This window comes from Pleurodeles waltl, chromosome 7 (genome assembly GCF_031143425.1).
Source record: "Pleurodeles waltl isolate 20211129_DDA chromosome 7, aPleWal1.hap1.20221129, whole genome shotgun sequence".
NCBI lineage: Eukaryota > Metazoa > Chordata > Amphibia > Caudata > Salamandridae > Pleurodeles > Pleurodeles waltl.
Genome location: NC_090446.1, coordinates 548,295,632 through 548,317,882, shown reverse-complemented (window position 1 = coordinate 548,317,882; position 22,251 = coordinate 548,295,632). Strand labels below are relative to the sequence as shown.

At 46.0% G+C, this 22,251-nt stretch overlaps 1 protein-coding gene across 1 annotated transcript in view; it reads right to left on the bottom strand.

The window, feature by feature from the left end:
• Positions 1 to 22,251, bottom strand: part of LOC138246921 (extracellular calcium-sensing receptor-like) — a 580,560-nt gene that overhangs the window by 102,980 nt on the left and 455,329 nt on the right. The gene's annotated exons all lie outside the window — the stretch shown is intronic.

Here is a 22,251-nt window from a genome sequence, read left to right as displayed (position 1 = left end):
GAGGAAATCATCCGGGTGGAGCCACAGCTATTCAGATCACAGGTACAGCAGACGACCATTGCTAGGAAGATGGAGCTATGCCGGAGAAACGTGGACAGGATCAACGCCGTGGGACAGCACCCAAGAACCAGGGATGACATCAGGAATGGGTGGAACGACCTACGGGGGATGGTGCGTATCAAGGTATAAGGACACCAGATTGCTGTACAGAGGACTGGTGGTGGACCCCCACCTCCTCCCCCATAACTAACAACATGGGAGGAGCAAGTCTTGGAGATCATGCATCCTAAGGGCCTGGCAGGAGTAGCAGGAGGACTGGATTCTGGTAAGTCAAATCGTAACTACTTCATCCCCTCCACCCTATCTGCATGCCATCACAAACTCCTGCCCCTACCCCCACCCCTATCACTCCACCAACTCACATATACCCCACTAGCACAACCCACTCATCCCAAAACCAAGCCCTGCATGCACCACCAATGCATGGACATCACCCCAGCATGCCCAATAGAGTGACTCACCCAGTCCACACAATCACCACTCACACAAGGCCAAGCAGACAGGGAAATCACAATCATAGAGGGAAACACACCCATGAACAAGATGGCACACGCAGATACATTAACAAAGCATTTGCATCCCAACAGGACCCCTACCCAACGTCACCGGAGAGGAGGTGCCAGCTACATCTAGTCCCCCCCAGAAGAGGCCCACAGTGATGACAGCAGCTCTGCACGCCTGGATCAGGATGACCAACCTGGGCCATCAGGGACCCCTGGACAGTCACCCCTGCCACAGTCCCAACCCACCACAGAGCCTCCCCCCTCAGGAAACACCACCACAGCACCCACCCAGCGGGCCCATGCCACTGTCACCAGGACACGTCAATCAGCAGTGTGTTCACCACTACAGGGACCCCAGGCAACCCCACAAACCCAGGACGATCAGGGACCAGGGGTCAGTGGCAGTAGGCACACGGTTCAGGGGACAGAGGCACAGGACAACAGGGAAGCTGGGATGACTGCTGTGCGACAGGGGAAGAACAGGCCCAGGGAACCCAGTCTCCACAAGGCACTCTCCAACTTCCTGGGAGCATACCACCATTCCCAGGAGACCATGGACCAGGTACTAGCCAAGTTGCAGGAGACCCAGCGGGACAACTGTTAGACACTCACCAACCCTTAGGGACAACCCCATTCCAAGACACCTACTTATACTGTGTGGGGACCTTGGGCTTACCTATTAGCCACACCCGGTGCCTCTGGAGTTGGCCCATCACATATGGGATGCTGCTATTCCTCAAGATATAGGTGTCATGCACAGAGCCAGGGTATTTGGCATTCACATGGGAGATGTACTGGTCCGCCAAACACACCATCTGCACATTCATCGAGTGATAGCTTTTTCTATTCCTTTAAACTTGTTCATTTCTCCGGGGGGTGGAATGCCACATGTGTATCATCAATGGCACGAATGATATTGGGGATATGTCCCAGGGCATAAAAGTCAGCCTTCACTGTGGCCAATTCATCCACCTGGGGGAACACGATGTAGCTGCACATGTGTTTCAGCAGGGCAGACAACACTCTGGTCAACGTGTTAGAGAACATTGGCTGAGACATCCCTGATGCCATGGCCACTGTAGTTTGAAAGGAACTACTTGCCAGGAAATGGAGCACTGACAGGACCTGCACTAGAGGGGGAATTCCTGTGGGCTGGCGGATAGTTGACATCAGGCCTGGCTCCAATTGGGCACACAGTTCTTGGATTGTGGCATGATCAAATCTGTATGTGATGACAATGTGTCTGTCCTCCACTGTCGATAGGTCCACCTGGGGTCTGTACACCGGAAGATGCCGCCATCTCATAATCTGCCTCAGCGGTTGTAGCCTATGAAGGAGAACGGTGAGGAGAGGGTCATATTTCCACATAGATTAAACTAATGTTGCTGAATTTACGTCACAGAAGCTGTATGTGAAGTCGAGAGTCAGTTGATGTGCCAATGTCTGCTGTGACGCAGCTAGGTGCCACGCCATGTGCCCCCCTGAAATGGCGGCTGCCTGACCTGTGAGGAGGGACAAGTGGAAATGAGGTAATTGCACTGGCATTGTGTGCCGTCGCGGTAGGCAGTGGATGACCGCCGTGCAACTTCGCATCGGTTATCATTGGGCCCTATAGGTTCCAGGAGCCAATGGCGATGTAATCCGGTGGTGACGGTCCGCACCGCCGCGGACGTCACCGTCATTTTCTAACTATTCACTCACTTGCTACCTGAGCGTCAACAGGAGAGGACCTATATTGCAAGTGCTGCGGTGACCTGAGTCTGGAAGCGACAATGGCTCATGTGTCTGGGGAAAGGGCCCCTGCCTTCACTGCGGAGGAGTTGGAGAAACTGATGGATGGGGTCCTACCCCAGTACACATTACTCTACGGTCCTCCAGACAAACAGGTGAGTACACTGTGAGCATGATGAGTGGGCAATGCATGTTTGGAGTGGTGTGGATGTACCCCACATGTTGGGGGTGCTGAGGCGTCCAGGCTTGAGTGCCGCATGAGAGGTGGTCAGTGTATGTGCGTCTGGGCATGGGTGGGGACTGTTGGGCAATATGTATGCTGGTCTGGACAGGTGAGTGATTTCCTTTTCTCATGTCTTTTCCCTCCAGGTCAGCGCCCACCAGAAAAAGGGTATTTGGCATGCCATTGCCAAGGAGGTGCAGACCCTGGGGGTCTATCACAGGCAGAGCACCCACTGCCGCAAGAGATGGGAGGACCTGCGCCGCTGGACCAAAAAAACAGCAGAGGCTTAGCTGGTGCTGTGCTCCCAACGTGGAAGGGGTGCCCGTCGCACCTTGACCCCCCTAATGTTCCGCATCCTGGCGGTGGCCTATCCGGAGTTGAATGGGCGCTTGATGGCACCACAGCAGCCACAAGGGGGTGAGTACAGATACAGATTCATGACTGTGCGCACTTTAGGAGGTAGCTGGGTGGGGGATGTGGGCTGTGGGTGCCCCTAGGCCAGGGTGATCGTGGCAGGGTAGGTCCCCTGTGTGCAGGTTCTGGGGCACTCCTACCCCAATGGTGAAAGTGGCAATCTACTACTGGGCAGGGTCCTGTGGGTGTCAGGTGTGCAAATGCTGGCGTCAGGCATTGTACCCCATGGGCTGCTGACTATCCTAGTGACTGGTTGGGCAAGTCCTAGTGCAGAGGGCAGCTCACTGTGTGTTGTGTACGCCAACGGTAGTGCTGTTGCTTGCATTGACTAAGTGTATCCACTGTCTCCCCCCCCTCCTTTTTGTTTTGTCTCCCTGTCCTTGTGTGCATTAGCATCATCTGGTGGACGAGCAGAGGCACCGGCAATGGAGGGAGCTGCATCCCACATGGACCTGGAGGCCGAATCCACCGAGGGTGAAGGCACCAGTGGGACGGAGGGCGAGGGGACAGGAGGGGACATCACTGACAGCAACTCCTCCTCTGATGGAAGCTCCCTGGTGGTGGTGGACACCTCTGTGCCCACCGCAACAACAGGTACAGCCGCCACCCCCCCACCAGCACTGCCCTCCCAGCAGCCCCTCAGCATGTTTCCCTGCCCGCTCACCCAGGAGGGTGGGCATCTTCTTCGCCCCATGCACCTCGTACCTTGCCCCAGTCAGCCCTGCTGCCCTCAGTAAGGAGGCTATTGACCTCCTGAGATCTCTGTCTGTTGTACAGTCAACCATGCTGCATGCCATCCAGGGTGTAGCAGGGCATTTGCAACAAACACATGCATACCTAGAGGGCATTCACTCTGTTGTGGCGGCCCAACAGAGAGCATTTCGGGCTCTGGCCTCAGCACTGATGGCAGCCATTGTCCCTGTGTCCAGCCTCCACCCTCCAACTTCCACTACCCAGACCCAATCCCCTCTACCTTGGCCTATCCTAAGCACACCTTCAGACCAGCATGCACCCAAATCACCACACAAAAGTGGCTCAGCCAAACATAAGCACCCCACTTCATCTCACAGGCACTCACACAAGCACCATGCCCATGCAAACACACCAACGAGGAGCAGTGGTGTAGTACCATCTTCCGGCTGAGGTGCCCTCCCTCCCCTTCCCCCTGAGGTGCCTTTGTTTTTGACCTGATGCCCCTGCAGTGTTATCTCCGTTTTTGAGGCAGGAGTCAAGTGTGGGCTTCGCCCATGACTTTTTGGCCCAGTGGGCCATGGACATTTGCAAAGGACAGTATAAGGCCTTCTGTACATATTGTAAATATTTGTATATACTGTTTTTCTAATAGTTAGCTATATCTGCATTTTCAAACTATTACTATTTGCACTATATTCCTTTTGTCCTTTCATTCTTTCAGGGGGTTACGGGGTGTAAATGTAATGTTGCTGCATGTTTTTGTGTGTATGGTGTTGTGGGTGAGGGTGGGGGTGTTGTGTGTGTCACTCTCTTTTTCCTCCCGTCTCCCCTGTGTGCTAGGTGCAGTACTCACCGCGGTCATCGCCGCCGCCTTTGATATCCATCGTGTATGAGAAGATACACCAGCATGGGGAACACCTGCAGCTCAGGCTCCATGGTGTCATGGTTCTTCGTTGCTTGTCGAGAGGTGAGTGGTTTCCCTTCCAAGTCCTGTCTCGGCCGAGCTTTTGATGTCAAAGGTACCGCCCCGGAAGAGCTGGTGGGTTGGCAGGTTGTGATAGGGTGGGCAGTACATTGTCTTCCGCCTGTCTGTTGGCGGTTACGGCCGTGGTGTTTGTTGCTACTGCCGTGGCGGTCTGAGTGTTAAAGTGGCTGTCTATACTGGCGGTTTCCGCCATGGTCATGATCCCATTTACTTTTACTGCCGGCCTGTTGGCGGTATTACCGCCACTTTAACACCCACTGCCAGGGTTTTAATGAGGGGCTATATGCACATATTTCTCCTTTTGAGATTGACTGCCGCAAAAGCTGAGGATATGTGGATCAACCTCGCAAGAGAGCAAAAGAACTACATGACATTTGAATCAACTTTGACGGGAAACAAATACAGCAGCTCTACTTCTAAAGTGGCCAGTGATTTACAGCCATGGCCTGTGATGTCACATTGGGGGAGTACAGCTTGACCAGGTCAATATACCTGTATACAAATTTAGCATTAACACTTAGCAATACCAATGAAAAGGTGCCCCATTTCACTTACTGCTCTTGCATCCATCCTACATTTTGAACACTGGGAAAGAATGGGATCCATGCCTGAGAATGATTGCTGGCCTCAAGCAGGGATGAGGCCTACAACGTCTGAAACTAGGACACTGGCAGTGTCATTGACTTACGGTGGCTATCACTAAAAACTCTCATAGCACTGAAGGTCTTTAGAAAGGTGAGCCCTGTCCTATATGTCACATTGCAGAACGATGATTTACTTCCTAGATTTTCGCTCCTTGTTCAGAGTAAGTTGGGCCAGGCAGAGTGGGACAGGCAGCCCAGACAATCTGAGATTGTATCTCTAAATAAATCAATGTATATAATATTTGTTGCAGAAAAGATGTAGGAATTTCAAAGAGGTGCAGCTCCAGAGCCCTAAACAGAAACCATCACTGCACTAGAGCCCCTTCCTTTGGGATTCACACACTCCTCATCCTGTGAGTCAGCACTTAATTGGTGCAAAGTGCAGACAGGTGTCTGTAAAGCAGCTGTATGTTTGCTATCATTGTGTGTCAGGCATTACTGTAGTTGTGTCTAATGTGTTCTCATCATCTAACAACGCTTTATGTTTGATATCAGCATATATGTTTCTATCATCACTGTCTGTTCTTATTATTTATTGTCCTCCATGGAAGCCTTTATTTCTGACATTATCCTCTTTGTTTCGGACATTGTATTTCTCACATCACTTTCTATGTGCTTTACAGTATTGCTTGTGTGTCTACCACCACTATCTGTGTGTATGATATCACTCTCTGTAACTGACATTGTTCTCTGTGTCCCAGATATCATGATCTGTTTGCCTCACTTCTTAAAGTCATGATATATCTGATTGACTTCATCCTCTGTGTGATACTTGGCAGTATTGTTGGTAGGTCATGCCATTTACCACTGGGTATGACAGGGCAACAAATACTGGTGCCTCCTAACCTCCATAACTTACCTGTACCTGGTCCTCCAACCAGGGTAGACCCTTTTGGATCCTGCTTCTGTGCATGTTAGGCTCCCACCTCACTTACAGCTGCTTTCTCCACCATCAATCTCTCTCTCACTCTTTATCTCACCCCTCATACCCATCTCACTCTTGTTGTGTCTCCTTTTGTTTTGGATGGTATTGCCACTGTTTATTTGCTGTTGCTGTGTCTTGTTATGTGCCTCCGCTATTTTGTCTTATCATCTATTTAGTTTGGCATCACCTTTGCTACCTGCAATCTTGGTTATCTGCTTATCTGTTTCTATTGCCTTGAAGCTTCTTTTCCTGCCTTGTCTGCTCATTTTTCTCATTATCAGTCATTACTCTCCCACTTATTAGTTCTTATCAGACCTTTCCATTCAGTTTTCCTTTATCTGTTTCACATCTTGTTTATTTCTGCTCCCACTCCACTCACCAACCCCTGCTCTCCTTCCTCACCACCTTCTTAATGGTGACCACAGAGTTAAAAAGCCACTGGTGTGGAAGCCCATCTGCACCCATCAGCATCACATGTACCTAATGCGAGGAACCCTGGGCCTCCTGTCCCCTTCAGTACCACTCCATGACCTTCCACATCCTCAATCCTGGATGCCACTTACTTCACTGCTTCTATGCGGCACCACATAACATTGAAGGTTCTCTTGCACTCACCCACAATTACCACTCACACCCTCCAGTGACCGCACTCAACACCCATCTCACTCACAATCACACCAGTTACCCACCCCCTCCTCCTGCACACTCCTGCATACTTTTCAACACCTGTACACTCACCTAGCACACTACAGAGAACTGGGACATGCCTGACGATCACGCTCTGGGCCTGCTTTTCCTCACGGATATCTGGCTAACCCCTGCATCACTTGCAACATCACCACACCAATCTCTCCTCGTTACAAGATCACTAGACAGGACAGACAGCACAAGTCCAGTCCATCTTCAAGGACTTTATGAGCTGCATCACAGCCACAGTCACAACTCCCACAACATGGAACTCTTGGCTGTTTAAGCTCAAAATTATGGCCAACCATACCTGATCTGCTCCCTCTTCTACAGACCCCTGAGATCACATGCCAACTTCACCAACACTATTGCAGACTTCATCACACCCCTCATCCTTGACTAGGTGCCTTCATCTTCCTCAGAGACCTACATTTCCACCCAGATGACCCCACTGACCTGAACATATCAGCAATTCTCACTGATCTGGAAACCCTAGCCTCATCTAACAAGTGTGAGGGTCCAATTACTCTGTCAGACACATTTTGGAGACCATCTCAACCACCTTCAGCAAAACCTCGTCAACTAGCCCAAGCAGGTGACCTGGACCAACCACACCTTCATCAAATTCACTATCCCCTTCCCCATCCCCACAACACCACAGAGCTGTAAACTGCCAGGCAGAACACTGCAACATGAACAGTACAGGCCTGGACTACCAAACTCATGGAACACCAGCCTGTTCATAGCCACCCAACGCCTTCACAACCTCAATAACTGGATCATCACCTGTACTTACACATTAGCTATTTTCAAACCCAATTAGTCACAAGCTGCAGGCCAGCTAGAATATGTCAGATGACACAGAATGACAAAGAACCTCTATAAACAACTGATGCATAGATGGAGAACAAACCAAGAACTCCTTCAAATCCATTCTCAGACTCTTTCACCAACAGATCCATGCCAACAAACATTCTACTCTCATGACCACATCAACACTAGCATCAACAGTAGCAAGAAGATCTTTGCCATTGTGAATTCTTGCAACACCACTGCCACCTGCTTCACCAACATCACCACCTCACAGGAACTCTGCACCAGGCTCGCCAGTTTTGTCTGCAGCACAACAGCCAGTATGTATAACAATTCTGATTACCAACCTGACCCAACAGATCTCTTCTCATGGCTCCCGACCTCACCATGGAAACTACACACACTGTATGTCTCTCCTTCTCCACATATGAAACCAAGGTAGTGAACCACCTGCTTTATCAGCTTAAGCGGAGGCCCTACTGGGGTAGAATACATTGTTTTATGGCTCTTCTTAAGTTTGATTTGTGTCTCATAGTGCTGTAACAATATTTACAATGTCAAAGCTGGGGGTGTCACGACCTGAACACTTCTTACCACTATAACCTGCAAGTCTCTGGGCACCACCAGGTTTCTTGCTTGTTCAGGATTGACCAAGGTAGGGATGACCATTTCCAGTAGCCACAGTGCTGCTGATAATAGAACACCAAGCAGGCCGTAACCTCCAGAAGGAGTCCTAGAGGAAAAAAACCAACTTCGGAAAAACCTCGTCGTTCGAATATCTGTTGAAAGCCTTGAAGAAAATTGGAATAGTTGGATAATAAAGAGTCACTGGCAGCTACCAAGGGGGGTGCCCAGGCTAAGGCTGGGCAAGAGAGGGAACTTATCAAATAACCAACCTTGGTCTTATCCTGGGTAAACTGAGACAGTCGAAATGCAAAATACACCATTAAAGAGTCCAGAAATTCCTTTAACTTGTTAAGATCTCCACAATACTGTAGTGTTGAGGCGGAGATGGTAGGTACATCAATGGATCGAGACACCAGAGCTTGTCTCAGAGCAGTATTTTCAGCACGCAGTTGTTGTAATTCCTGTGCCTGTTGCTGTACGGTATGAAGCATAGACTGCGCAGTTTCCATGACATCTTCAGGTGGTCCTTCCATGGCTCCAGAGCAACACAGAAATGTTTGGCGTTGCAATATGTCACGACCTGAACGAGCACCACCAGGTTTCTTGCTTGTTCTGTAATGACCAAGGTAGAGGCAACCCCTCCCAGTAGCCACGGTGCTGCTGATATGGAACACCAAGCAGGCCGTAACCTCCAGAAGGAGTCCCAGAGGAAAAAAACCAACTTGGGAAAAACCTCAGATCAAGGAACTCCTGAAAAAGATATAAGAGAAGAAAAAAAAATTAAGCAAAAATGTATGGAACAAAAACTGCAGACAGGGAAAACCAGGTGAAGTCCAAAATCACAGGATACAGTAGCGAGGAGGACAATCAATTGTGCTTATATACTGACAAACAGGAAGTGACGTGCAGGAAGTGACATGCAGCTAGTAATGAAGACACCATCTTGGATTGGGAAAAGCCACATTAAAATAAATGGTAAGATAGCCATTGTATAAAAGGTAGGGAGCAAGGCATGCAGAGAAGGAAACACAGACTGCTGGGAAAGTGAAAATATGGCCAAGAAGGAACAAAAAAGAGGAAAAAGAAGAAAAACAGTAAGCAACAGGTAAGTAAAACTAGGCGGGGAAAGATGGGCGCAGCGTGAAACAGAGCCCAAAGGGAAAGCTTCAGGTCACGCTGCAGCCCAAAAAACAGGTTACAAACCGAAAAGCAGCCCGCGGCAGGAACACCCACCCGAAACGCGGACCGCTGATCTGTGTACGGTCCGCAAGTGGGATGCTGCCGGTCTTCGCTGCGTCACAGTAGGTCCCCTCCCCGAAGCCCCTGGCTTGTCCAGAAAATGCTGAAAAAATGTGCAGACCAAGTGAGGAGCATGGACTGAGGAAGCATCCTCCCAAGAACAATCACTAATGGGGTATCCTTTTCGGTGAATCAAGAATTGGAGAGGATTCCAAAAAAGGCGAGAATCGCATATCTCTTGTAATTTGTACTCAGGATGGCCATCCAAAAGAGGAGGAGGACAATGGGCATTTCTTTTGTAGGGATCAGGAAGAACAGGTTTGAGTTGAGATACATGAAAAACAGGATGAACCTTCCAAGTCAATGGTAGATGAAGTCGAACTAAGACTGGGTTTAATACCTGCAGGACTCTAAAAGGGCCATAGCAACGGGGTTTGAACTTATTCTGGGACAGGCGAAAAGGCAAAAACTTAGAAGAAAGCCAGACCTTGTTCCCAGGCTGGTAAGAAGGTGCAGGACAAGGCCGAGTATCAGCTACATTCTTTATGTAGCGTTTTGTAGCTAAGAGATTGGTACGTAGCAGGTCCTGAACCTGACAGAGATTTCGAACAACTGAGGAAACTGCGGAACAGAGGTATCCTTATTAGTGATGGTAGGAAAAGCAGTAGGGTGGAAACGATAAGTTCAAAAGAAGGGTGTGGACTTTGTTGCACTATGGACTGTATTATAATAGGAAAATTCAGCCAATGTTAGATACGAAGACCAATTACTTTGAGTTGCATTACAAAAGTAGCGTAGATATTGTTGTAATCCTTGATTTAGGCGTTCCGTTTGACCATTGGTTTGAGGATGGAACCCGAACGATAGAGCCACATCAATATGTACAAGCTTACAAAATGTTCTCCAAAAGCGGGACACATATTGAAGTCCTCGATCAGAAATGATTACTTGAGGGAGTCCATGCAATTGAAATATATCTCGTAGAAAAACTTGACTCATTTCCTTAGCGGTGGGTAATTTCTTTAGGGCAGAAAAATTAGCCATCTTAGTAAAAGAGTCAGCCATCACCATTATGACCTGATAGCCTGAAGAGGATGGCAAGTAACATATAAGATCTGTGGTCAACGTATGCCATGGAACGGATGGCACAGGCAAGGGCATCAATAAACCTGCTGGCTTAGTCCGAAGTGTCAGTTTGAGCACATACTGGGCAAGATCTTACATATGTTTTAGCATCAGATTTCAACGTGGGCCACCAAAAGGAGCAGAGGATCAGTTCCTGTGTGTTCCTCATTCCACGATGTCCAGCAATAGGGTAGTCGTGACACATTTGCATGGCTTGAGTTTGCACCTTCTTAGTAGGCAAAAATAAGGTGTTTTTATGATAGTAGTACTCCTGATGGTTCTGTAATTGGGAACTTAAAGCATTCCATTCTTCCAGGGGGAAATTTTTATACTCTGCTTTCACACGGTCATGAAAGGATTGAACGACTCCCACTATTCGACATGGTTCTGTAAGGTGTGGATAAGTGGTATTTGTGCTCTCCAGATATTGGCGGGATAGAGCATCTGCTACAACATTTTGGGATCTAGGTATGTATGTTACTACAAAATCGTATTGGCTAAAAAAGAAAGCCCACCTGGCTTGCCGACTATTCTGCCATTGAAAACTGTGGAGGCCTTGTAGATTGCGATGATCTGTTCTAACTTCAAACGTCTCCTGTGAACCCATTAAAAAGTCTCCATTCCTTGCAGGCAACTTTTAATGCTAGTAATGCTAGTAATTCCCTTTCCAACACTGAATGGTTTTGTTCTGCATCTGACAACACATGGGATAGGTATAAGACAGGATGTTCAAGGCCATCATCGCCTTGTTTTTGCAGTAACACGGCTCCAATAGCTCTGTCTAATGCATCAGTGACCACTATACATTTCTTTGTAGTGTCAGGATGATGTAATATCAGAGCTTGTGTAAAGGCATGTTTTAGACTCTTAAAGGCTTTTTCTGCTTCTTCTGTCCAATAAAACCCTTATTTAGATTTTCTTTTTTGATGGTCTGGGTTATCTGACCTTGTTGTTGGGCAAGGTCCTTTCTAAATTGTCTGTAGAAATTGGATAACCCTAGAAAGCACTGTGCCTCCTTAACAGAAGCAGGAAAAGGCCAATCTAATATAACTCGTACCTTTTCTGGGTCCATGGCGATGCCAACTTGGTTAATACGGAACCCAAGATATTGAACCTCAGTCTTGTTGAACTCACACTTTTCAGGCTTACAGTACAGATTGTTGTGTCAGAGTTTTTTGAGGACCTGAAGAACATGCATAGGATGGTGTTCAGGACAACAAAAGTATACCAGAAGGTTATCTAGATAGATGACAACACTTTGATTCAAAAGATCCGAGAAAACTGAATCCATAAATCTTTGGATTATGGATGGTGCATTAGTCAGACCAAAAGGTATGACGCGGTATTCAAAATGACCTAATGGAGTACGAAAATCGTTCTTCCATTCATCGCCTTCCTTAATCCGTAAACGATGATAGGCACCCCGCAGATCTAACTTGGTGAATATCTTGGCTCCTTGGACTGATTCCAAAATATCCTTAATGAGAGGCAGGGGATACCTATCCTTAATGGTAATTTTATTCAACTCTCAAAAGTCAATACAGGAGCGGAGATCTTTAGTCTAGGTATGAAGAAAAGAGGAGTCCCGGCAGGTGATGAAGAGGGAACAATCAATCCGCTTTGCATGTTTTCATCTATGTATTCCTGGAGTACTTTTCTTTCCTGCTCTGATAAGGAATACATTCTTCCAAAGAGAACTACTTCCCCAGGTATCAAAGGAATAGCACAGTCCTAATCCCAATGAGGAGGCAAAATGGGTTTTTGAGGTTTCTGGAACACGTCAGAGTATAGTTGATAGCATCTGGGTATTCCTTGAATCATATTAATGGTATTGCTTGCTTCATTGGAAGAGAAAATAGATCCTTTTGGAGACCAATAGGAATCTGTCAAATAGCAATGTAATTGGCAAAAGTCGGATGAGAGTGATATAGTCCCTGTTTTCCAATTTATATATGGATTATGTTGTGTTAACCAAGGAATTCCCAAAATCATAGTATGGTTAGGAGAAGATATCAAGTCAAAGGCAACGTGTTCCTTATGTCATCCAAATTACAGGCAAAGGGTACGAGTAGTATTCACCACTGGTCCGGAAGTTAAAGGAGAGCTATCTACTGTTTGAACCTGTTCGGGAATCTCTTTAGGAACACAAGGTATTCCTTTTTCCTTTGCCAATTTCTCATCTAGGAACATCCCACTGGCTCCACAATCCAATAACGCAAATACTTGTTCTTCCTGGTTAAAGCACTGTATAAATATTGAAAATATTAAAAAGCTGTGGTATCTTCTCTGGAGGAGCAGATGGAAGGTATCTCAATGCTTCCCGTCCCCTTCCTTCTCACAGGGGAGGGGAGCTGGCGTTTCCAGGCGGTCTTGTGGGTGGATTGGACACATTTGAATGAGATGACCCGCACTGCCACAGTAAAGACACAAGCCTTTGCGTTGTCTGTTTTCTCGTTCTGCATCAGATAATGGTTTACGAGCAAAACCAATTTGCATGGGTTCTTCTTCTGTGGAGGCTGGTTTCTCTGGTTGGTTTTCTTCAGGGCGGTGTGCAGAAGAGCGCATTGCTACTGGTTGGGACTGAAACCTGGACCTTCGTTTCTCCAATCTACGTTCATGTAAACGGTACTCAATATTAAGTGCCTAGTCCATCAGTTCTTTCAATGATTCTACCTGGGTGGAATACACCAGTTCATACTTTATTTCATCTGGTAACCCTCGAAGGAAGAGTGTCACAAAAGTGCGTTCAACCCATGTGGTTTCAGCCGCTAGTTGTTTGAAACGGGTTATGTATGTCAGGACATCCTGATTCCCCTGTTGTATCTCATATAACGCCTCTTCCGCAGCGGCGTCCAGTCCAGGTCGTTCAAACATCTGTTTAAAGCCTTGAAGAAAATCAGAATAGTTGGATAATCAAGAATCATTGACAGCTATCAAGGGGGTTGCCCAGGCTAAGGCTAGGCCAGACAGAGAACGTATCAAATAACCAAACTTGGTATTATCCTGGGTAAACTGAGAGGGTCGAAATGCTAAATAAACCATTAAAGAGTCCAGAAATTCCTTTAACTTGATAGGATCTCGAGAATAACATGGTGATGAGGCGGAGATGGTAGGTACATCAATGGATCGAGACACCAGAGCTTGTCTCAGAGCAGTATGTTCAGCACGCAGTTGTTGTAATTCCTGTGCCTGTTGCTGTACGGTATGAAGCATAGACTATGCAATTTCCACAACATCTTCAGGTGGTCCTTCCATGGTTCCAGAGCAATGCAGATATGTTTGGTATTGCAATTTGTCACAACCTAAACACTTCTTACCACTGTAATCTGCCAGTCTCTGGGCACCACCACGTTTCTTGCTTGTTCTGGATTGAGCAAGGTTGGGGCGACCCTTTCCAGTAGCCACGGTGCTGCTGATAATAGAACACCAAGCAGGCCGTAACCTCCAGGAGTCCCAGAGGAAAACCCCAACTTGGGAAAAACCTCAGATTAAGGACCTCCTGAAAAAGATATAAGAAAAGAAAGAAAATGAGGGAAAAAAGTCTGGAACAAAAACTGGAGACCGGGAAAAGCAGGTGAAGTCCAAAATCATATGATACAGGAGCGAGGAGCACAACCGGAACGAAAGTGTTTGCAATGCAAGATACAGAAGATCAACTGTGCTTATATACTGACAAACAGGAAGTGACTTTCAGGAAGTGACATGCAGGAAGTAATGAAGACACCATCTTGGATTGGGAAAAGCCACATTAAGGTAAATGGAAAAATAACCGTAGTATAAAAGGTAGGGAGCAAGGCATTCAGGGAAGGAAACACAGACTCCTGGGAAAGAGAAAATATGGCCAAGAAGGAACAAAAAAAAAGAGAAAAAAGAAGAAAAGAAGAAAAACAATAAGAAACAGGTAAGTAACACTAGGGGGGGGGTAAAAGGTGGGCGCAGAGTGAAACAGAGCCCACAGGGAAAGCTTCAGGTCGCTCTGCGGCCCAAAAAAGGTCATGAACAGAAAAGTGGCCCCCAGCAGGAACGGCCGCCCAAAATGCGGACTGCCGATCCAACGGCGTACCGCACGTGGAACACCACCAGTCTTCGTGCGTCACAGTGGGATGGAGACCAAAGGGTGCCAAAGTAGCCGAAAATGATGACAGGCATAAGGAGAAATTATGTAAATGGTAGTTAAAAATAAGTGGGAGGAAAATGGAGTGTGAAGGAAGGACGGAAGGAAGGAAGGATGGAAGGAATGAAGGAAGGAAGGAAGGAAAGAAGGAAGGAAGGAAGGAAGATAGAGGAATAGAATGCAAATTAAGAGAAAAAGCTTGAAAGTAGAATGAAAAAATGCACAAAAGAAGAATTGAAATAGTGAAAGAATTAAAAAGGAAAGAAGAAACGAAAGAAAGATTACTGGGAAGGAGGGCTGCATGAAGAAAATACAAAAAGAATAAAATAGATTAAGGAAAAGATGGAAGGAGAGAAAGAAATAAGGGCAGCAGGAAAATAGAGTGGAATAATCGAAAAAGCGAAATGGGAGACAGAAGGTAGGGTAATGAAAGGAAAGAAGAAAAATAATAAACACATTATACAAAAAAGAAGGAGGAATAAATAAAAGAAGGACTAGATTGACCAGAAGAAAAAAAGGAATAGTAAAATGATAAAGGAATAGGAAAAGGCTACATTATTGTGCATTTCTTTTTCTGCCAATTTTCCTTACTTTAGCACTTCTCATTGAAAACTTGTGATTGCTTACTTTCCTCCATTATTTAATGCCATAGGGCTCAAAGTGGGGTGTATTTGTTTCCTGGCTACTCCCTTGTACTGCCTCTGCCATGTAGACTATCCACTCCAGGGCTCTATAAGATTTTTTTCCCACCAAGCATTTGGCAAGGGACATCAATCAATCATCCTGATGCTGAACACCTTCATCCTTACAACCAACTTTTTGAGTGCATGAAAACATCTGTTTCCATGATTCCATCCCTGCTCAAGAAGCCTTCTGCAGACCAAACAACACTCCCCAGCTATAAACCCATCTCCTCACTTCAGTATTCGGCAAAAATCCTAGATAAACTAATCAGCAAACATCTAAGCAACCATCTCAGTGTGCACCAACTCCTCAACATCACCAAATCCAAGTTCATACCCAAATGCACCACATAAACAGGGCTCTCTTCTGCCCATTTTATCCTGGATGGAGGAGAAACAACAGTCCTCATACTACTAGACCTCTTTGCAGCTTTTGATACAGTATTTCACCCCATTTTTATGCAACACTTGCACCTCATTGGAATTCAAGAACCCATTCTCTCATGGATATGCTCCTTCCTGACAGGAAGAATGCAGGCAGTTACTCTACCTCCCTACTCCTCGCACACCCAAAACATCATCTGTGGAGTATTGCAAGCATTCTCCCTCAGCACAACCCTCTTCAGTTTTGACATGTAAGAAATTGGGTTATTGGTTGAGCGGGTGAAACCCTACTTAAGCAGCAACCACAATTCTTATCAGGGTGAAGATAATAGCAAACCCTAAATTACCCTGTTATTTACCCTTTGGTAACTTGGCATAAAAAACAGTTAGGCTAAACTTAAAGTCACCATGTAAAATATGTATGCAGTACTTCAAACAGTAGCAGAGTGAAACACAACACAAGAAAATTGCACATCAGACAAAGTCAAATTTGATAAATAATTTAAGACCACAATGACAAAATCAAAACAGTAGAACTGGAGAAATGCAATTTTAAAGATTTAAGTGAAAGTAGCCCCAAAAATCATAAAGCACCAACTGCGGTTATCTGGTTGCACCGATCTGGGACAAAGTCACAATTTCCGGCTGACTGTGGTTGAGCGAGGGCTGGCTACAGGGACCCAGGTACCTGGTTGCGTAGCATTGTGAGGTCCCACATCAAGGATGCGGTGTACAGCAAATGAAATGTGAGGTCCTCGTGCAGAGATGCGTTGTGCAGCATTGGTTCTAAGGAGCTGTGAAGCTGCAGTAGAGGTCCTGCATTATCGCCGAGGAGGCTGGTGAATGGGGGCTTATGGTGTAAAGTCCTGTATTGAGGATGAATAGCACACCAGCTGGTTCCAAAGAAGCTGCAGGGCTTGCAATGCAGAGTCCTGCATCATTGCTGAGGCTGCCATCGACAAAATGCTTGCAATACGAGATTGCATCACACAGTGGCAAATTCAGTGAGACTCTGTGCTGCAATGTGAAGTCCAGGATCGGGGTTGCGTTACACAGCTGTCCTGATGGGGAGTTTCCAGGAGGCAATGCATCATTAAGCGACTCCATCGTAGAGTTTTTGGAAAACAATGTGTCATGCTGCAACGGTTCTCTTGAAACCACAGCTAGACTGGTACAGCACCCTTGAGGCACACTGCCAATGGTCAAGGGCTGGGGTGGCACCACTTAGGAGGGCAGGACTCACAGCTGCCAAGGTTATGGTGCTGGGTTCAAGATAGAGGAAGCTGGTTCTGTCCCTGAGGCTTCTGTTCAGGAGGCTAGAGTTCAAGAAGAAGGTCCAATCCTTCACTCAGGCAGCAAGGTAGCAGACAGCAGACCAGCAGGGCATCAGAGTGGAGGTCCGTATTGCAGAGCAGCACAACAGTCCTTCATTTGAGTCTTCCACAGGCCGAGATGTGTACTGCAGTGTTTGGGTCTGAGGTACAATATTTATATTGAGTGCCCACTTTGAAGTAGACAAAGCTTCTAGAGGATTCCTCCCCAGAGAAGTGCTTGGAATTTCCTGTCCCAGATTTTCTGGGATCACAATAGACTAGTATCAAACCCATTTTATGAGAGTGCTCAGGCAGGGCCATTGTGATATGCAAGTATGGTAAGTAACAGCTACTTCCCCTTGTTAACTCAGAGTGGCCCGTCCTGCCAACACCTTCCTTCTCTTTGTCTCACTGTCAGGGAGCAATGCACAAAGACCAACTGCTAAGTACACCTAGGCATGTAACCCACGATACAGGCAGCAGACACCACCAATAAAAAAGTATAAATACGGGCCTATATTCCCCAAACTACTGTCCAAAACCTAGAGGCAATACCTTTTTAAGTCTGACAACAGGCAGTTGTAGCTGCCTGGTATAATTAATGTCAGCACATACCACACCCAGCACCATATCAACATATACAAACAGAAAGAGCACTTAGGTCAGAAACTAAGGCCCAGATTTAGAAGAAAATGACACAGCGGGACGCTGCTCCAAAATTGACAGTGCTGTGCTCCTTCATTTTTTACATTGCAGGGATGCGCCATATTTATTAGAATATGGCACACCCCTGTGTTGCCCCCTGCGCTGGTGCTAAATTTGCTGCAGAACACCAACGCAGCCACCCTTGCGCCATGGTGCATGGATAGCTGCATTGATGGAGAGATTGTTTTTGTGCAGGAATGGACACCTTCCTACACAAAAACAATCTTAAATGGCGATTTTCTCATTCTATGCAGCACACATATGAAGAGCAAAGAATAAGGAGAAATAAAAGCATTTCCCCTCGTTGCACCATGCTAATGCCACCCCTGTGGAGGGTTCATTTTGGCACTGCCTCAAGTTTACGAAAACTCATAAATCTGGGGCAGTGTCAAAATGAAATGGGTGTTGTTGTGGCACGCCCCCAACAACACCCATTGCACACCCCTTCCAGCCAAAGTGCTGCGTATGAAGGGGCCGTATTTACAAGGTGCCATTAAGCCACAAAAAGTGGCTTACCGCCACCTTGTAAATGCAGCGCAGTGCATAGCGCCACTGGAGCATCACTAAAAATGACGCTCCGATGGCACTAGGGGCACTTAACTATGCCCCTTAATATGCTGTATTGGTGCTGCATGACCTACATTCATACAGAAAGTTCAGCTTCGCTTGCATATGGGAGCTACATGCCCATGTCTCATCCCACCTTTAGAAGGTAAACTGCCTGCTGCAGCACCCTTACATGAGGTGATGGTTAATGGCTGCCATTCTCTGTGTGCCGTATGCATACATGCCATCATTAGAAACAAGGAAATATGGAGCTTTTGGGAATATAATCAGAGGATTTATTTTAATTTTCTCCATTGACGTACATAAAAGGGGCTAATTATAAGTGGGGGAAAGTTATATTCAAGCTATTTTATGGTTTTGAAAAACAGGAGTCACTTGTCTGAATTTAGTCTGTTAGCATGTCTCCAGATGCATTGTCACAGAAAAGCTGCCCTCTGAAAAATTGGTGCTACATTAATGTGCCCAGTATTTATTCTCTTGCTAATCCACACCAGGTTCACAGGGGTTGAGAAGTGCTTCTAGGTTAATATCATTGTGAGCTAAAACAGCTGTCCCAAAGCAGGTTTTCCAGTTAACTGTTAGTTGCATATAACCAAAAATAGTGATATATATTAGAGATGATGCTCATTATAGAGTGTGAATGCATTTTTATACAGTCTAGGATGTTTCTTCTAATAATAGTCAGTAGCAAAATCAATAGGCCTCAACTGTTAAATTCTGAGCTTTTGGCTTTTTCCAATGCTTGTTGACAATTGCATGCAAACGTGTGTCAAGATACATGTGCATGGATGACTCTCATTCTTGGAATTGTTATTCTATTAAAAAAACATTCCCAGATGGCTGTCCGTGCTCAAGCATGGGTGGTGATATGTTCATTGTTTAGGCTGTGAGCGGATACATGCCAACTAATTTTAATTTGCCATTGAAGCATGGCAAGTGGCCATTTTAGAACAGTAAATGAAAATGTGAAAAAAGTAGGTATAGGAGGTAGGCATGACAGGTCATTACATATGGTAGCATAGGGATGCTGCTTAGATATGGTTGGTACGTAAGGCATGGAAGATAAGATATTGTAGGTAGTTATGATAAATAGGTAGGTTAGGTAGTTATGATAGGAATGTATGATAGGTACATATAGTAAGGCGATATGGAGTGGTAATCAAGAAGGTAAGGCAGGTAGGTTTGATAGTTATGGTAGATACGTATGATCGAATAAGAATATAAAGTAGGTATGATAGGTTTGGTGTGGCAGAACGGTAAGTAGACATGGTAGGTATCACAGGTAAATATAGTAATTTATGTATGATAGATTAGGTACAGTAAGACATATAATAACATTTTAGCTGATATTTAAATTATTGCATTTTTAGGCCCGGATTTACTAACTTTTTGTGTTGTTGTTGTTGCACCACGTTTTTTTGCACAGTCACAATGCAAAGAGTTAGCTGAGATTTAGAAAGCCACGTAAGGGCCGAATTGTGTGGCATAAATGGAGAACTGACATCCCTGTGCTTCTACCCATTGACTTTGGCGCACTCCCAGGTTTACTAAGGTCAGTAAAGCTAGGATTGTACCAAAATGTTCCACCTCCATAAGCTTGGCGAAACAAGGAGAAATATCTTTAATTCTACTTTTTACTTCCTCTTCCTATGTCTGATGCGTTCTGCAACACACATAGTAAGGGAACAATGCCTTAAAGGGTTGTTTTTGTTTGGGAAGGTATGGCTTCCTGCACAAAAGCCTTCTGATTAGAACGTCATGTGCTGCCTAGCACCAATAGAGGCAAGGGTGCCTCCATTGGTGCTAAGCAGCACACAGTATGCAAGTGCAAGGAGACAGCAGAAATGCACTATAGCTTTGTGAATAAGGTGCATTTCTTCTGTGTCCCTTTCATGCAATACAGAACAGAAAGTTACCTTGCTGAGTTGCCTTGCTGCTTTTTGTAAATATGCCTGCAGGAGCTAATGTGAGATTTAGGGATGGAGCACTAAAGGCAAAGTTCACAGCACAAAAGCGAGCTCTTTGGATAATGATTTCTAGATCAAACGTGTATGACATGTTACATGGTTATTAGCTCTTTGTCAGGCCTTAATTGCTTTGACTGTCTGCTCCCTTCCCTTAATAGTACCTTCTACCATCTCTTGTTCCATGCTTACCTCAACTTGTCCATACTGTTGTTTTCCTTCTTGCTGACCGGAGACCTAGGGCCTGGTTTAGATATTGGCAGATGGGTTGCTCCATTACAACGGTGGTGGATATCCAGTCTGCCAAAATCTAAATCTAAATCCCTTAGGACATAATTGGATTTAGATTTAGGCCGATGCGATATCTGTCACTGATGTGACGGAGTAAATCATCCGCCAATATCTAAGTGAGGCCCCTTGTTTTCAAGTGATGGCAAACCAGTTATGGGGATTCCCTCTCCTGTTCCCTCTGTTACATTCTCATGTAACTGTAAGCATTTAGAGGTAGAATGAAATGTGATGTTTGGATAAAATGGCAAAAATAAAATATTGTGAGGCAACAATATCTTTGCAAGAATATTGAGGACTAAAATACTGAAGAGATAAGTTTCTTTCGTTAAGCAAAGTTTTACTTTATTTAACTCCACGTATGTATACCTTGATGAGATATATCCTCAAGGTACGTAGATGTGGAGCTAAGAATAGTGGGCCGTATTTATACTTTTTGGCGCACAACTGCGCCAACGCAGTTGTGCCTCAAAAAATTTAACGCCGGCTAACGCCATTCCAAAGCGCCATGCGGCTGCCTTATTTATGGAATGACGTTAGCCGGCGGCGCTGACTGGTGTGCGTAAAAAAAAATGACCCACACCAGGCAGCGCCGGCGTAGGGGAAAATGGAGCTTGGGCGTCAAAGAATGGGGCAAGTCGGTCTGAGGCAAAAAATCTGCCTCAACCCGATTTGCGCCATTTTGTTTTTACTCCCACCCTCCATTGACATGACTCCTGTCTTAGCAAAGACAGGAGTCATGCCCCCTTGCCCAATGTCCATGCCCAGGGGACTTCTGTCCCCTGGGCATGGCCATTGGGCATAGTGGCATGTAGGGGGGCACAAATCAGCCCCCCTTATGCCACTAAAAAAAAAAAAAAAAAAAAAAAAAACTTACCTGAACTTACCTTAAGTTCCCTGGGATGGGTCCCTCCATCCTTGGGCGTCCTCCTGGGGTTGGGCAAGGGTGGCAGGCAGTGTCCCTGGGGCATGTGAGGGCACCTCTGGGCTCCTTCCGAGCCCACAGGTCCCTTAACGCCTGCCCTGACCAGGTGCTAAAAAATTACGCTAATGCGGCTGGACGTCATTTTTTTTGACCCGCCCACTCCTGGGCGTCATTTTTGCCAGGAAGTATAAATACGGCGTACACGCCTCGGAGTCATTTTTTAGACGGGAACGCCTACCTTGCATACCATTAACGCAAGGAAGGTGTCCACGCAAAAAAATGACGCAAACTCCAAGATCTTTGGCACTAGACGGGTCTAACGCCAAAGTATAAATATGGAGTTAGTTTTGCGTCGGATTTGCATAAAAAAAAACGACGCAATTCCGGCGCAAACAGAGTATAAATATGCCCCAGTAAATCTATATTTGCACTTATCTTCTCGATATTTTGGTCCTAGATATTTTGGCAACATTATTTCTGCCACACAATATTTAGGTCCTCCATATTCTGTCAGATGGCAATGTACTTCGGTAGAAGCGCCAAACATAATATAATATATCGATATATCTATGTCTAAAGGTGACAGCACAGCTGGTGTGTTTATCAGTGCCTACTTGTCTGCTGATCACTGTGTGGGTA